General features: G+C 35.8%; 1 protein-coding gene and 1 pseudogene across 3 annotated transcripts in view; both read left to right on the top strand.

Annotated features, from left to right (window-relative positions):
- Positions 1-13,381, top strand: part of HHLA2 (HERV-H LTR-associating 2) — a 115,990-nt gene that overhangs the window by 9,433 nt on the left and 93,176 nt on the right. The gene's annotated exons all lie outside the window — the stretch shown is intronic.
- Positions 7,414-7,529, top strand: LOC111736771 (annotated as a pseudogene).

Here is a 13,381-nt window from a genome sequence, read left to right as displayed (position 1 = left end):
GAGCTGGTACATATACCTTGTCATTTTTTTTTACCCTATGTAACCACTCTCTCCTCTAAATTCAGTTCCTCCCTTTTGTTTCCTCTAAAGCCTCTTTTTTAAAGATGGTAATGATTCCTTATTCTTTAGGTGACTTTTTCTCTAAAGCACTCATGTTAGTCCAAGTCTTCTAAGAATTAGAGGCTAAAATGGGATGAGACATGTAAAAAGTTTATTAGGCTATATTGCATAGGATAGAAAATGAGAAGAGACCCAGCAAAGGCTGGGTCAGCAGTCAGATCATGGTGCAAGACTAATCCCAAGTGAAGAATAAAGGGAAGGAAGAGCTCATTTTACATACTATGCAGTCTATGTGCCTCACTCAAAGCTGGCAGACTTTTGTATCACGCTGTATCTGAGTGGGATGAATATTCCCAGGTTTGGAATATGTTGCCTCCAGAAGCCAAAGAGCCCTTCTAAATGCTTTGCTTCCTTCTTTGTGTAGGGAATTCAAGATACAGTAATTTGTCTTTTACTTTGTAGCATGTCCCAGCATGCCCCTGATCACTGGGTTCTCAAAACTTCACTGAAGGGACTGGCACCTGAATGTTTGATCTCTTAATGTCTAGAGTGCATGCATTTTACCAAGGCCTCTAGCATGCTAACAGCTTCTTGCTTCTGCTCAATCACTATCATATCTTGATGTAATGGATAGGTCTGATGTTCTATGGGATATCCTGAAGGTTTAAATCTCTTTAGACTATGACAGAAGGCAGAAGAATTAACATAGCCCTTAGGGAAATTTTTAAATGAATATTGTCCATTCATGTGAATGCAAACTGTTTTTGATCCTCTTTCCTGATTTGGGTTGAATAAAATACATTCATTAGATTAATGGCAGTATATATGTGCTATATTTGCTCAACCAAGCATACTACGCCTGGTATAGTAGTTACAATCTAGGATACACCTTGTTTGCATTGTGATAGTCCACGGTCATTCTCCAGGATCTGCTAAGCTTTTGAAGGGGCCAGAGTAATGAAATGGAGATGTGATAGGAGCCACCATTGCTGCATCCTTCAGGTCTTTAATGCTGGTACTCATCTTTGCCACACCCCTCCATGGGATATGGTAATGTTTTTGATTTACTATTTTGGTGAGGACAATTTCACAGGTTTCCATTTGACTGTTTCCATTTGACTGTTTTGGTGAGGACAATTTCACAGGTTTCCATTTGACTGTTTCCTTCTTACTCCAGAGGTCAAGGACACAATTTGAGGATGGCCCCAACTGCCAAGTTTATCCATTTGAACCATGCATACAGACTGTATTGTCATGGTACATGCTTGTCATGGCGTGGCAGGGTCCTTCTTCCTAGGGCACCAACCCCTTCTTTAGTCAGTGGGTTACAGATGTGAAAATTATTTCTGGTCTGAGAATGAGCAAGTGATTGTGACTTTATTAGACAACCATTCTCAGCATCCTACTCCTCCATTCTTTCTTTGGTTGTGAGGTAAAGCAACACACTTGTTAGCTGCCCATCTGTCTTGCCCCTAGAGACACCATGCTCTATTAATCATCTCTACAACTCCCTGTGGGTCAAACAGGCTTGGCTGCCCTCTGGCCTTGCCAATCATTATGATAATTACATCCTGACAGACAAGTGCTGCCATCTGGCCTCTGTTACTGCAAGGCCCCATCATCTCCATGGAAATTAACCAACCCAGTTATGTAACTGCTTCTAGTATCAACATCTCTGGCCTGTAGATGAAAGCTGTTACAGAATTTCTTAGGGGTGCTGGTGTCCATCTCACCACTGCATCCTCAATGGCCTCAGTGAATGGTGTGCTCTCTGGGCCCTCCTGTGGAACATAATCTTCTAGTGGGCTTCAGACCTTTTATATCTATGCCACATGCCCACTTCCGTCAGCTGCTTACTTCCTTCATCTTCCTTTTGCTAGGGTAACTTGACATTTCTACGTTATTGAGAATCAGCCAAGCTTCTAAAAGCTACCCTAGCTGTGAGTTTACCTATCCTCTGGGGTCTTTGCTAAATGTTAAATCCTGGGGCTTGGTAAAGGGTCCCCAGGTCAGTGAATTCTGGTTTATTCAGTTGTGCATTCTCTCTCCATTGATCAAGCACTCCCGCTGGTATATGCCACGTCATATGTATAATTCATTCGATGTATAGTCCCTTTCCTCCCTTATAAGGCCCAGCACATCTCCAGCTGGGTTAAACTGAGATTTAACCCTACTTATTAGCCTGGCAGCCAGACGAGGTAGGAGGGGAAGGCTGCGTGTGTATCATGTGTTGCCTGAGACTTCTGCTGTGCTAGGAGATGCTACAGAAATGCTAGTTTTTACTGGGATGGGATGTGCTACTTCTGCAATTCTCTAGGGTCTGGAAGGTTACAAAGTCAGTATCCTTAGGACATCTAGTCAAATGTCCCTATCCTACCTCAGTTTTCCAGGTTTTTCCCATCAGGTCCCGACCGTCACACAGCTGACCTTCCTTGACTGGGACTTAAAATGTCCCTGGAGCTCTGGGACTTTAACAGTCAGGTCTTCAGCCTACTGCTCCACTGTGTCTGGCCTCCCAGCAGGAGATGGGCCTCTCTGTAAGCTACCCGCTAGGCTCTCTGACTCTCATATTTAGCTTTCAGCTAGTTGTTTACAGCCCTTGTCTCCCATTTTCCCTCTTCAGGGTGTCAATACAACTTAGCAGTAACCAGCCAACTACCCTACCTTTGTAAGCATTGTTCCCCCAATATTTTTCAAATGCTAGTATTATCTCTACATGTCACAACATTCACCTCCACTGGAATATTGTCCAGAGAGCGCCATTCACCAAGGCCAACAGGAATGCACAGGTGAGAGGTCACTGAAATCTAGCAATTTGGTCACTGAAATCTAGCAGTTATTCACTACCTTTTGCCAGAAACTGTGTGCGTTCCACTTATCAAACAGGACAGTGTCTTCTGTCTGGTAGTAAGTAGTGAGCCAGTACCAAATCCCCATCTTGCTGCCTGTTTCTTGGACCACTCCTGTTACCATTTGGTGTTTGTTTGAGTCTTCTAAAAATAAGAAACTAAGACTGGGTTAAACATAAAAGGATTTTATTAGAGAAAGTACCTATATGAGAAAAAATGGTGAGAGAGATAGAAAAGGCTGGAAGAGCTGACAGACCATGGGCAGGTGTGACCTGAGTGAAGAAAAGAAGGAAGGTTGAGTGGAAGCATGTGGTTACAGTCTAAGGAAAGCTCAGCAAGGCTGTCGAGGAAGTCCTCGAGCAAAGACCAACCATCTGAGGAGCCCCACGTCTCCTATAGTTCTCAGCCATTGCCTGGAAGCAGCTTTTGGAAAGCATTGCCTCTGCACAAGCAAGGCAATCGTTTTACAGATTGCAGCAGTTAAAGCCTCTGGTCAATTCTGCTCATTCTCATGGCACCACAGCTTGCTCAGTGTTTTAGTTACTGTTTATGCATAACAATATACACCAAAACTTAAAGCTTGACAGCATCCTATTACATTTGTACTGTTAAAGAAAAAAGGCCACAGTTTGATTATACCCCTAGAACGAACAAACAGTCATGTAACCAAAATTTAAATTTTCCCAATTTCCCTAAAATGCTGACTCTAATATTAAATAAAACTTAAGCTTTTCTTTATGTCAGTGGGACCTTACAGCTTTCTAGCCAATCAGCTACAAATAAGTAAGCTTATACAGTGTTACTACCATAAAAGGAATGTTTCTAGTAACTAATCACAATAGAAACAATGTACTTTCTCATTTCATGCTTTATAAACTGAGTTGTAACTGCTGAGACCTGAGCTTCATACCAGTTTTGGTTTTGAAGTTACTCTGTTTGCAAACAGTTTGTTTTTTGCTTAATAAAATATTTATATCAAGTAAATCTCTGAGTTTTCTTCAGGCAGTAGCTTCTCTGGCTCAAGAACTCAAATAGAACATATCAAGAATGCCTTATCTTTGCTCCATAGTTTAGGGTCTCAGCTAGGAAGACTAGAAGGCTATAGTGACTCCATGGTTCGAGGCTGGATTCCTCTGAAGGGTTATTCATAACAGGCACATAGGCTGAGATGGTATAAGGATTAGAGCTACCTAAAGTGCCTAACATGGCCTCTCCATGTGATCTGACTTCCTCATAACACCACTAACTTAGGCTAAGCCAACTTCTGACAGGGTGAATTAGGGCTCCAAGTATAAGCGTTCTAGTGAACAGGGTGATTTAGGGCTCTAGTATAAGTGTTTTATGACCCAGCCTCTATTGTACTGTGTTGGTCAAAGCAGTCACAAGCCCACCCAGTCTCGTTGGGAGGGGACAACCCCCTCCCCACCTTTTGATGGGAGAAGCAACATAATTTTCTGGCCATTAAAAAAACACACACAACTGGTCAACAGGTTTCTGTAAGGAAAGGTGTCGAAAACCTTCAGCTTAATTGGTTGCTATTGCTAGCTTCCTGGATTTATACTCATCATAACACTCTTCAGTTTATATTATAATTGCCTGTTTACTTCTGTTTCAGTCTTCCTTGTTACCCTGCACCTGGCACACAGATGCTTAATAGGCATTCAATTAACTGTTCCTTCCTAAAACCTACTTTGGGAGCAAAACTAACATATATAATAGTGTACAACGTAGGACAATAAAATTACAAGTTCACATGGTTCGAGTTGTACTATTAGAGTTAAGTTTTCTTTGATCTCTCTTCTGAATTAAGTCCAGGTTGATGAAGACCAGGAATTATCCAAACAAACTAGGATTATCCCTTTTTCTGAGGTGGTTGATAAACATTTCAACTATGGTCTGACATTCTAAAATAATAAAATCCTAACAAGCCTTCTGAAATGGCCTTTTGGAAATTAGGTGACTTAATTCTTATCCAAAGGCAATTAAATGGCCTTAATGAGTAATTAATGACTTCTTAAAGATGTCCTCAGTCTATTCAAGTGCAATGTGTTTACCACTGTAAAGAAACTATAAGAGAATTGGGGAGAATGTCAGCACTTAATGTTCAAGGACATTCAGAACAATTCTTTAACTTTTCCCTTCTCATATCTCCCTTTAAAAATATTACCAAAAAGTAAATGAAAAATATTAAATAATTAAATGGGTGAAAGCATTTAAACTCTATGGTTAAAATGTAAAATGACAGAAGAAGCAAGAGGGAAATGAACAAGACCAAACCAAAATGCAGCTATGGCTGTGTGTCAAATTACTCTTGCGTTTGTTTAATCTCTATGTGATTTACACATGACGAGCTAGCTAATTTGTGATATTGTTTGGAGAACTCAGAGGTATCAGAGTGAAGGCAGCTTTTCCAAACTAAAATGAGTTGGGAAGATAAGAAAATCCACCATTTAAAATAAATTGGCTCAGGGACTAGCTAAAACTCAGTACAAAGCTATATTATGAATGAAATCCTTATTGGAAACTTAGCTTTGACCTATTCGTAAATATAAAATTCTTACTTCAGTCCTGTGCAGTAATAGATAATCATTTATTTATAATTTTTGATTTTGCCTGTGAACATTTGCGTAACTTGGTAACTTAAGAAATTTACAGAATTTTAAAGAGAAAACAAAGATCCATTGAAGTTAGAAAAACAGCTTTCCTAACAATCTATGCTTTTCATCATTGATTTGCTAGAACAGTAGATTTACTTTGAATTGTATAGAGTCTAATTACTGGACTTGGGATGATCTGTCTTGAAGACTGGTGGGATTACACCTTTATCTTTCTTGTATTCTCCTTGATTTTTGTTGTCAATAGAAGAGTAGACAGCTTTCTCTGTGGTCTCCCTGTCTTGCTTTCTGTCAGGCCTTCTCAAAGAGAATATGAATGTGGAGTTGGAAGATAGCTTTTTAACTTTGTTTTAGCATAGACTCTACTGAGTGGAAAGCTTAAAATAGCAGTGAAAAGTACTATGAATTCACAAAGATCTGGTTAGTTAGTTTTATTCTGATTAGAGACCAATTCTAGCAGTTATGAAGGAAGGAAACTGAGGCACTTATGTCTGACATCAAGGCTATAAAACTAAAGAGAAGATTCTTTTAGTTTGAGAAATTAATTGAATTTACTGGAATCTTAAGAGAACATAATCATTCAATATATATCAATAATATAAGAATTTTGTGATACCTATTTGTCATTGGTTGTTTCTGGCTATAAAGTCAAGGTAATTAACTGAGGATTAATCCTTTTACATACAAAACCCAGCATTTGATAGGAATCTTCTTAAATGTGTGATGTATGTGATCCTGATATATTAAAAACTAGTTCACTGAAGAGCAGTTATGCTGCTGTTATGAAGATACCTACCCCAACAAGGATATTTCAACTTACTGCAGTTTGATGGAGCCTGTACATCTCTGTGTTAAAAGTCTCCACAGTTGATCCTGAAATGCAGCTAGAAGCTATAGCATCACCCCCAGAAAGTTACTGCTTTTATCTTGGATCAGGTTGCTATGTACAAAAATTCAGAACTACTTTTTTTTTTTTTTTCACCAGATACTGTTTGTTGGATTAACTACACCACCCTGTGACATTCTGCAATGTGAATTTTCCTCCCTTAATTATCACTTCATCCATTTTAGGCTTCAACTTTCTATCAATACTGTTCTACCTTACAGTAAAGATTTTCATCCTTTATGAAGAAGAAATAAAACCCAAATTAAGCAGTTCTGCCTCCTTTTACTGGATGATTTTTTTTTAAAATCATATTCTTCAAGTAATGAGGTCTGTCCTGTCTTTATTGCCTTCTTCTTTTGCAAATCTAATTTTGACTTCCTACTGCAATCATTACTGGTTTTGGTTATATTGCCTATTCCATGAAACTATAATCTGAGTTGTTAAATTTAGGTACATGTTGCTCTTTTTCTTCTCCCAAATGATTCAAAGTTCAGATTGAGCCTCCCATTAGGCCTGAACTATCTCACAATAATAAACTGTCTGGCATTTAGATGCTCTGAATGTTTTGAAGTAAACCTTCCTAGTATCTGGCATACTTTTCACATGTTCTCGATGCTCTTTTCTTTGGTTGTGATAGATTCTGAGGTGTTTTCACTTTCTCTCAAAGTTTCTTTTCTACTTCAAAAAACATTAATTTATGTAGGTCAGAGTGAAATTAATTCAAGGGAAGCAGATACTTTCTTCCAGAAAAGCAGTTTCTTAAAAATCCTGCTTTATCTTTACAGAAGTAGAATTTTTCTATTAGTTTCTACAACAGAAAAAAAGTTAGAATCAACTAACATATCCAGTGGTACATAGTTAACATTTCATTGTATAAATGGGCTCTAATTTGGGCAACATTAAAAAAAAAAATAAGGACGTGGTTCTATAGCGTAGTGGTTAGCACGTCTGCTTTACATGCAGAAGGTCCTGGGTTTGTGCCCCAGTGGAGCAATGGTCCATGGTCTGTGGCCATGCCACCCTGAACAAGCTTGATGTCTGATCTCGGAAGCTAAGCAGGCTTGGGCCTGGTTAGTACTTGGATGGGAGACCACCTAGGAAGACCAGGTGCTGTAGGCATAAATAATAATAACATAATAATAATAATAAGATGTTTTAGGATGTTTAATGACACAGGAAAATACTCATGCAAATAAAATGTAGGTTTGAAAAATTGCATACAAACGGTATAATATCAGAAATTCTAAAAATATATACATACAAAAATAAGATTAATCATATTCACAAAAGTTATCTTGTAATGATTACATTACCTGTGTTTTTAATTTTCCAAAATCTCTATAATCATATACTACTTTAAAAATAAGGAAAGGTTATTAGGCTGGTTTTTTATCATACATGTATTTCTGTTAATGGATGTCTGCTTTGTTGGGATTCTCTATCACTTTCACATCTTGGTTTGGAATGTTTAATAATCACTTATCAAGTACAATACAGGGACAGAAGAAACAGTTCCTTGCTAAATAAAGTTCTGATTCTTTTTCATGATAGCTAGCATGTGAGTACTTACTGTGTGCTAGGCACAGTGCCAAGGGTGTGAAGTACACATTGTTTTATGTATCTTAGATACTACTTCATTTAATCCTTCGGAAAAAAGATGATGTTTTATATATGATGACACTGAAGCTCAGACTATCCAGTGTCACACAACCAATATATGCTGAGCTATATAACCTTTCCACTATAAAGCTCGTAACCTTTTCACTCTAAAGTGAATATTACCATGCTTCCTCCATAGTACTTGGATAATATAGCAGTTCCTAACAGAATTATTTGTATATACAATTAAATTTCTCCATTACCCAGCCTCTCAGTTAGATTTTTATTAAACTTTTTATTTTGAGATAATTGTATATTCACATGCAATTGTAAGAAATGATGCAGAGAGATCCTGTGTACCCTTTAGCTAGTACACTTCAATGGTAACATCTTATAAAACTATGGTACGATATCACAATCAGGATATTGACATTGATACAGTCAAGATACTTCAGCACAAGGATCTCTCATGTTGACCTTTTATAACCACATCCACTTTCCTTTCCACCCACATAACCCCTGACAACCACTAAACTTCTCTGTAAGTTGTCACTGGAAGAATACTTTATAAATAGAATCAAATAGTGTGCAACCTTTTGGGATAGGCTTTTTAAACTCAGCATAATTCTCTGATGAGTCATTCAGATTGTATGTATGAATAATTAGTTCTTTTTTATTTGGAGTAGTGTTGTATGGAATAGATATACCACAATTTACTTAACCATTCACCCACTGAAGAATATCTGGGTTGTTACCAATTTTCTATTACAAATAAAGCTGTTATGAACATTTCTGTTCAGATTTTTTTTAATTAAAAAATTTCTTTTCAATTACAGTTGAAATTCAATATTATAATAGTTTCAGGTATATAGCATAGTAGTTAGACATTTACATAACTTACAAAGTGATCTCCCTGATAGATATTGTACCCACCTGACACCATAGTTACTAGAAAATTATTGACTATAGTTCCTAAGCTCTACTTTACATCCCTGTGACTATTTTCTAACTGTTAATTTGTGCTTCTTAATCCTGTAACATTTTTACCCAGCCCTCAAGCCCCCTCCCATCTGGCAACCATCAGTTCTCTATATTTATGAGGTTTTTTTCTTTTTTTTTTATTCATTTATTTTGCTTTTTTAGATTCAATATGTAAGTGAAATCATATGGTATTTGCTTTTCTCTGACTTATTTCACTTACCAAAATACCTTATAGGCCCATCCATGTCACAAATGGTAAGATTTCATTCTTTTTTATAGCCAAGTAAAATTCCATTGTATATATGTACCACTTCTTCTTTGTTCATTTGTTTTTTGATTGGAGCCTTTAAGCAATTTACATTTAAAGTAATTATTGATAAGTATGTAGTTACTACCACTTTATTATTTTCTGATCATTTTTATAGTTCTCTGTTCCTTATTCTCTTGCTTTCTTCCCTTGTATGGTGACTTTTCTATAGTGTTGTGTTTGGATTCTTTTCTTTTTATTTCTTACATATCTCTTGCAGATTTTTGGCTGTGGTTACCATGTGCTTCATATATACCAAATATATATACTAAATATATATACCAAACTATGTTTATAGCAGTCTGTTTTAAGTTTATGGTCACTTAAGTTCAAACATATTGTAAAATCATTACCATTTTTACTCACCCCCTTCATGTTTATGTTTTTGTCATTTTTTACTTTGTGCGTGTGTATGTGTATGTATGTTTGTGTGTATTCTTTAATATATTATTGTAATTACATAATCTTCCTACTTTTGCCTTTTAACCTTTGTACTACCTTCAGTATTGGTTGATCCACTGTTCGTATTATGTGTTTGACTTTGTCAGGGAGAATTTTTTCTTCATAATATTTCCTTATTAATATTTTTTATTTTTTTCCCTTTAACATTTCTTATAATACTAGTTTAGAGGTAAGGAACTTCTTCAGCTTTTTCTTGTCTAGGAATTACTGGTCAGAGTTTTTTTTTTTTATAAATGTAAGTTTTCATTCTCTTGGATAAATGCTCAAGGATGCAATTGCTGAGTCATATGGTAGTTGCATGTTTAGTTTTTAAAGAAACTGCCAAACTCTTTTTCAGACTGGCTCTACCATTTAATGTTCCCATCAGCAATGTATGAGCGACTCAGTTCCTCCATATGCTCACTAGTATTTGGTGTTGTCACTATTCTGTTTTAATTTTCATTGTCATATTTTAATTTTATTATTTTAAAATTTTATTTTTCATTCTGATAGATGTGTAGTGATTATCTCATTGTAGTTTTAATTTGCCTTTCCCTACTGTCTAATGATGCTGAACATCTTTTTATGTCCTTAGTTGCTATATATCCTCTTGGATGCAATATCTTTTTTTTTTTTTTTAACTGTTGAGCTTTGAAAGTGTTTTATATATTCTACATACAACTCCTTTACCAGATATGTTACTTACAAATATTTTCTATCAGTCTGTAGCTTGTCTTTTCATTCTCTTAACGGCTCTTTTGCAAAGCAGAAGTTTAAAATTTTGATGAAGTCAAGTTTATAAATTTTTCTTTTTATGAATCATACATCTAGTGTCGAATCTCAGAACTTTTTGTCTAGCCCGACTTCCAGAAGATTTTCTCTTATATGTTTTTCTAAAAATTTTTCAGTTTTACATTTTATATGTAAGTCCAGGCTCATTTCGTGTTTCAATCCTAGAATCAACCATTCTGGGATATTTTCTGCCTCAGTCCTAGAATCAACCATTTCTCCAAGGAGCCCTCATTCCTTTTATTGGAGAATGGTATTAGAAACTAAGACCTAGTACTAGGTGTACTTGTTACTGGAGTGTCATTGATTTTAGGTCCTCTCAGCCTACAGAGCAAGGAAATATGTGTTTCATTAACTCATGTACTAAAATTTTTATGTAGTTATCTAAATATTTTTACACGTAACCATATATATCTACGTTAAGCTAAACCTGAGTTCATATTGATATCTGCAACTCTAATCCATTAATGTATGGGGTTATTCGAGCTTCCTCCCTTTGCTTATATCTATAAATTCCCAACAGTGAGAATCTGGCATCTATCATCAACCATCTATTTACTTAATGGTTCAGTTCCAGTATACATGCATAGTGGTTTCAGAATTGTTCATGAATACCCCTGTGGGAAACAACTAGAGTACAATTCTTATGTAGTTTCTCTTGCTTTAGTGTTAGAGACTCTCTCTACTCATTTCCAGAGTTAAATCAGCACCTTTTCCCACACTCCCTGCAGTGAAATTGTTTCATACATTTGTAGTACAATTAGATTATTTTGTCAATTTGCATTTCATCCTAGAATCCCTGGACCATCTAAGTGATTTTTTAAAAATTTGCACAGGTTTACTCTTTGCACTATGAGGTTCTATATGGGTTTTTACAAATGCATAATTTCACATATCCAGAATTACTTTATAATTCACAACGCATGCCTAAAAATGTCTCCTGTACTTCATCTATTCAAACTTCCCTCTACACCCTCCTCTCTGGCTATGACTAATCTAGTTATGAACTCTGTAGTTATGTCTTTTCCAGAATGTTATGTAATTGGAATTATATAGTATGTTGCTTTTACAGACTGTCTCCTTTCATTTTATAATATGCATTTAAGATTAATCTGTGTCCATTTGGCCTCCCTCTATATTTTGATTGGAGCATTTAATCCATCTACATTTAAAGTATTTGTTGATAGATATGTAGTTACTGGATAAGAAAACAAGACCCTTACGTATGCTGCCTACAAGAGACTCACTTCAGATCAAAAGACACACATAGACTGAAAACAAAAGGATGGCAAAAGATATTTCATGAAAATGGAAATGAAAAAAAAAGCTGGGGTAGCAATACTTATACTAGACAAAATAAACTTTAAAATAAAGGCTATAACAAGAGACAAAAAAGGACCCAGTAATCCCACTTCTGGATATTTATTCAAAGAAACCCGAAACACTACTTCAAAGGGACATGTGCATCCATTTGTTCATTGCAGCATTATTTACTATAACCAAGATATGGAAGCAACCTAAATGTCCATTAATAGATGAATGGATAAAGAAGAAGTGGTACATATATACAATGGGAAATTACTTAGCCATCAAAAAGAATGAAATCTTGCCATCCACAACAACATGGATGGACTTAGAAGGTATTATGCTAAGTGAGGTAAGTCAGACAGAAAACCAAAAACCAAATGATTTCACTTACATCTAAAAAATAAATGAACAAACAAAAGAGAAACGAACTCATAGATACAGAAAACATTTTGATGGTAGCCAGATGGAAGGGAGGATAGGGTGATGGGTAAAGGGGAGAAGGGATTAAGAAGTACAAATTGGTAGTTATAAAATAGTCTTGGGGATATAAAGTATAGCATAGAGAATATAGCCAATAATATTGTAATGACTATGTATGGTGTCAAAGGGGTACTAGATTTAACAAGGTGATCCCTTCCTAAGTTATATATATTTCTAATCACCGTGTTGTGCACCTTAAGCTAATATAATGTGTGTCAACTGTAATTGAAAAAAATTATTTAAAAAAGATTAATCCATGTCTTTTTTTGATTCTGATTATTTCTTTTTTTAAATATTCCATTGTATGTTCATCTGTTTATTTGTTTAGGGACATCTTGGTGGTTTTCCGTTTTTTGTGACTATGAATAAAGTTGCAGTTTACATCCATGTGCAGGTTTTTGAGTGGACATACATTTTCAAATCAGTTGAGAAAATATCTAGGTGTATGCTTGCTGAGTTATATGGTAAGACTGTGTTTAGATTTGTAAGAAACTTCCAAACTGTCTTTTAAAGCGACTGCCCTTTTTGCATTCCCATCAACAATGAATCAGAGTTCCTGTTCCTACTCACCAGTAGTTTCAGTTTTGTCAGGGTTTTTTTTTGTTTTTTTTTTAAATTTAGCTATTTTAATAGGTGTTTAGTAATCAATTGTATTTTTATTCTTAAAAATATACCAGAAGACAGATTACTTTGCAGTGCATAAGAATTAATTGAAAGCTATGATACTTTTCAAAGACACTGATAACCATTGACTTTGCCTCCTCCTCACAGAACGAGGAGCAGCCTCACTGCTAAGGAATTTTCTTCAAGACCCAGATGAGCCCATGTTTGTAAACATGCATCTCCAGTTCTTAGCCCTATCAGACCCAAGGTACCTTTACAACAAATGCTTACGATGCCTTGTTTTCTATGCTAAAATGAAATTAATCTATAATATAGGCTTACTACATAGTTTTAAAAAGTAAAAATAATGTCCTGTTACATAAAGGAGAAATTTTAAAAATTTAAATTACATATTATACCATGTAAACGTTCAGTTATAACTACATTAAAGGACAATGAAGTA

Source organism: Pteropus vampyrus, unplaced genomic scaffold, assembly GCF_000151845.1.
Source record: "Pteropus vampyrus isolate Shadow unplaced genomic scaffold, Pvam_2.0 Scaffold1, whole genome shotgun sequence".
NCBI lineage: Eukaryota > Metazoa > Chordata > Mammalia > Chiroptera > Pteropodidae > Pteropus > Pteropus vampyrus.
Note: the sequence above shows the minus strand (reverse complement) of the source record. Positions and strands in the feature narration are given on the sequence as shown.